General features: G+C 38.2%; 1 protein-coding gene across 1 annotated transcript in view; it reads right to left on the bottom strand.

Moving 5' to 3' along the window:
• The window catches only part of LOC144976443 (uncharacterized), a 47116-nt gene that overhangs the window by 939 nt on the left and 40939 nt on the right, over nt 1–5238 (bottom strand). The window lies entirely within an intron of this gene.

The raw sequence follows: 5238 nt of genomic DNA on the forward strand, positions 1-5238 counted from the left end.
GATATTAAACTACGTCCATTCGTGTGTGGTTGTGTGTGTGTATGTGTCTGTGTGTGTGTGTGTGCCTGTGCGTTTATGTGTGTGTGTGCGTGCGTGTACGTTATCCATGTGCTTGTGACGTATAATATATATATATATATATATATATATATATATATATATATATATATATATATATTTTAAATATTTACCACAATGTTTGAGACAGTCTACATTAATGTTTAAGGCCTAATCAGCCATCGTCAGGACTGTGTGTTACATGAGTTTGGTTTGTTGACTATCGTTGTTTGTTGAAGTGGTTCCGGTTTGTAGTTGATTAACAAGAACTTCCGGCGATGTGGACACATATTGTACATCTCATCTCATATTAAGATAATAATTCGCTCCATTGCTACATGTGGAGCACTTTTCGTACCACATTTGTGTCAAACACGATTCAATATATATATATATATATATATATATATATATATATATATATATATATATATATATATATATATATATATATATATGAGTGTTGGTCAGTACTTGTAGGTACGAGAGTGCTCGTCGATAATGTTGGTGAATGTTGGATAATTGTCGTCTGAGGATATGGAAACCAATTGAAAAAGGAAAAGTACACCACGGATAATTGTCGAATGACGATATGGAAACTATGTGTAACTTTTAACGTTTATCTGTGTTAACCAGACAATAAACGTTCAAGAGTCCACATAGTTTTGTGTGTTGGTTCGTTGTGACTCCGAATGACAATGTTGTGAGTTTCTCAGCCAAGCGCATACCATATGTATAAATATATATATATATATATATATATATATATATATATAATATATATTTATATATATAAATGGCTCGAGTCCTGGACATTTTACTTTTGGTCCGAAAGCCAGTGTCATACTACTTACTAGACCACATGCCGCACAACCCTTTACCGTTCAAAGATAGAGAGAATCGAATGAAAACAAATCACAAACGTGGCGGTCAAATAACAATACGACCAGAGAGCAAAGAGACTCTGCCTTCATCCATTCTATTGTTTGTTAAACAAACCAGCGATGTTTGTTCGAGTGGGCGCTCAGCGAGGCGGCCACACATCTTGTGTTTTGATTGATCGAACATTCCGTGGTTTACTCTCTCCTTACCAACTAGATATAGATAGCATACGCTTGGCTAAGAAACTCACAACATTGCCATCTGGAAGTATAACAGACCAACACACAAAACTATGTGTAACCTTAACCGTTTATAGCCGAGTTCAAATAATTAATCGAAGACTGGTTTTCCAAAACTCGCTTGGACAATGTTGCTACTCTTTGAGATTTTCCATCCATGAGATAAAATAAAATGTAAATTTTATTTAAAGTATCAAATGGCACACGATTTGTATGAATTTGAAGTTTAACTAGGAATAAATAATAGACGCCATGAGAAATTTTAGGGAAAATAATCCTCAATATAATTGAGCTTTTATATAGGGCAATACCCACTAAACGTGCTCAAAGCGCTTTACAAGGGGTCCTTGGCCAACAGCAACATTTAACATTTAGGACGGGACATGACGCCTGTTAGGCAATATTGCAATTTTTTTTTCGGACAGAAACAACAATGTCAACGGCCAGGTACTCATTTTACACCTGAGTACGGTGAGAGAATGTGAGTAAAGAGCCTTCTCCAAGGACACAACTATGCGCCGAGCGCGAGGCTCGAACCCAGGACCTTCCGATCGGAAAGCGGATGTCATACCACAAGACCACATAGCCGCACAATATCTCAAAATGGGAAAAAAACGGAGTTATTGAGTTTTGGAAAACTACTCATTTAATGGGCTTGATCTATATTAACTTTCCATGTGCTCGAGGTCATTGGTCACATTGCAAAATGTGCTCAAAGTAACCTATAATAGTGAAAAGTGTTCACAGATTTTGAACTTTCTAACATAACGATTTGTCATTGTGTTCAGCTTGACACATGGGTATGTTAACAACTTTCATAAACAAAGCAGCGTGTTTACATTCGTTCAGAAATGTCCAATCGTTGGACAGCAACAAATCACGTGATTGATAACTCAGTTGGACGAAAACATGAATATAGATTGCTCCCATTGATGACTATTGTCCGTTCCAAGTACTGTGCGCACGGAATATCGCAAATTCCTCCAAAGTTACGGAATGTGGTGCCGTGATTTTTGCATGCGGGCTTATATTTTAATTGAGCTTTTATATAGTGCAATATCCACTAAATGTGCTCAAAGCGCTTTACAAGGGGTCCCTGGTCAACAGCAACATTTAACATGTAGGACGGGACATGACGCCTGTTGGGCGATGTTACAATTTTTCGGACACAGATAACGCTGTTAACGGTCAGGTACTCATTTTATACCTGAGTTGGTGAGAGAATGTGCGTAAAGAGCCTTTTCCAAGGACTCAATTATGCGCCGAGCGCGAGGATCGAACCCAGGACCTTCCGATCCAAAAGTGAGTGTCATATCACGAGACCACATAGCCGCACTAAGTGACATTACGAATTTTGAATACCGATAGTGATAGACCAAACAGTTTTTGTCACTAAGCCGAATTCCTTTGATTTTTCATCGTTTGCAAATAAATATGGCTCAATATTTAAAATGTTTACAGTAATGGTGTATTGATCCTCTGTTCCGTGGGGAATATAATCATAACAAAGTTGCATTCAGTTGCGTAGCTTAGCAAATAAATTAGGGTTGTTTGAAATAGTTTAATAATAGATAATATTTCATACCGTTACAAAAGGCTCACGGCGTTTTTTTGTGCCGCTATGTGGTCTAGTGGTATGGCAATAACAAAGACCTGAGTGGCGTCAACTTCGTTCTCTCTCGAGGTCATTTGGTTCAGTTTGATTCATGGCTTTAATAGAATGAAGTTGACGTCACTCGGGTCTTTGTTATTGTTGTTTTTTTTGTTTTTGTCATCCGCGTTTATGGGTAATTGGATTCAATAATCTAATGTCACGTCGCCCAGCAACGGCGGCCATCGTGGTTCTAAACCAAGAAAATCTGTACTTTTTTATTATTCATGCTGGCTAGAACTTCTCATATGTCTTGTGATCAGAATGTCTAAAAGTCAAAACATGATCAGATTTATAATGTTTTTTTTTTTTTCCTCTGGATACGCTTTTATACTCGTCGGAGAAATATTTCATAAGGGCGTCCGCCATTGTTCTGATAGTTTAGAGCCAGTTACTAAGTTACCATGCGTCATTACGAAGGAAGTGACGTTACTACTGTTGAAGCGTATTCTCACTAAACTGTATTAACCAGACTATAAACGTTTAAGGTTACACATAGTTTTGTGTGTTGGTCCGTTAAACTTCCAGATGGCAATGTTGTGAGCTTTTTATCCGAGCGCATATTTTATCATCAAATCAGAGGAGCTGTTGGAGTTTCTGTTTGTGCATTTGTGTGGGTGTACGTGTGTTTGTTTCATTTCATGTGTGTTTGTGAGTGTGTGTATGTGAGTGTGTGTGTGTGTGGGGGGGGGGGGGGGGTGGTTGGTGAACTTAAAGGTCTGCTAAAGCCCAACCAAAACACGTTTACCTACTCGCGTGCTTTAAGTCATCTATCCGTCTATCCGCCTGTCTACCATCCCCCAATCTATCAATCTATCTATCTATCCACCCATCCATCCATCCATCCATCCATCCATATCCATTCCTATCCATCCTATCTATCTATCTATCTATCTATCTATCTATCTATCTATCTTATCTATCTATCTATCTATTATCTATCTATCTATCTATCTATCTATATCTCTATCTATATATATATATTTCTATCTATCTATTATATATTCTATCATTATATATCTGTCTCCTTCTATCTATCTTCTTTCTATCTATCTATCTATCTATCTATCTATCTATCTATCTATCTATCTATCTATCTATCTATCCATCTATCTATAAATCTAACCACCTATCTAACAATCCACCCCTCTATCTATCTATCTATCTATCTATCTATCTATCTATCTATCTACCTATCTATCTATCTATCTATCTACCTATCAATACACACACACACACACACACACACACACATATAAAAAAATAATTTTAAAAAAATTGAGCATTTATATAGCGCAATATCCACTTAACGTGCTCAATGCGCTTTACAAGGGGTCCCTGGTCAACAGCAACATTTAACATGTAGGACAAGACATGACGCCTGTTAGGCGATATTACAATTTTTCGGACAAAGACTAGATTAACTAACAACGCTGTTAACGGCCAGGTACTCATTTTACACCTGAGTACGGTGAGAGAATGTGAGTAAAGAGTCTTTACCAAGGACTCAACTATGCGCCGAGCGAGCGAGGCTCGAACCAGGACCTTCCGATCGAAAGCGAGTGTCATACCACTAGACCACATAGCCGCTATATATATATATATATATATATATATATATATATATATATATATATATATATATATATATATATATATATATACAAATCAAATTACCTATCGATCCATCCATCCATCTGCCCATTCATCCATCCATCCATCCATCTATCTATCTCTTTATATATCTTTCCATCTATAAACCTAACAACTTATATTTATATCTATCCACTCATCTATCTACCTATCAGTTAATCAATCAATCAATCAACCCAGCAATCTATCTATCCAATCTATCTATCTATCTATCTATCTATCTATCTATCTATCTATCTATCTATCTATCCATCCATCCCTTATCCGTCGTTATCTCTATTCTTCAATCTATCTATCTATCCTTAATTCTCTCTGATTCATACAAAACTACAACTCTCTCCAACCACCCCCCACCCCACCTCCCCACACATCACACACACACACCCACACAAACACACACCCACACCCACACACTCACCCACACACACACACTAACACACACACACACACACACACTTTGCCCACAACAACAGCACGGGTCTGGCCATTGTAACGATATCGTTGTATCATTCCAAAATCGATTTTAATTTCCAGTCCATTATTGCCTCTTCCCTATACCCATTGCCCCCACCCCCCGCCGGTCCCCTCCCCTCCACCCCTCCACCCCTCCACCCCCTACCCCTTCCCTCACGTACCTCCTAATCCCGATCTCCTCTCCTCCCCTCCCCCCACTTCCCGCCAAGCTCACGTCTTAAACACTCGCCATCTCTTCCATCATAGCCCCTGGTACATTCATGATGATTTGTTTGTCTAGTC

The sequence above is a fragment of the Berghia stephanieae genome, chromosome 7 (genome assembly GCF_034508935.2).
Source record: "Berghia stephanieae isolate SIO BIC M18660-M18661 chromosome 7, UCSD_Bste_1.3, whole genome shotgun sequence".
NCBI lineage: Eukaryota > Metazoa > Mollusca > Gastropoda > Nudibranchia > Aeolidiidae > Berghia > Berghia stephanieae.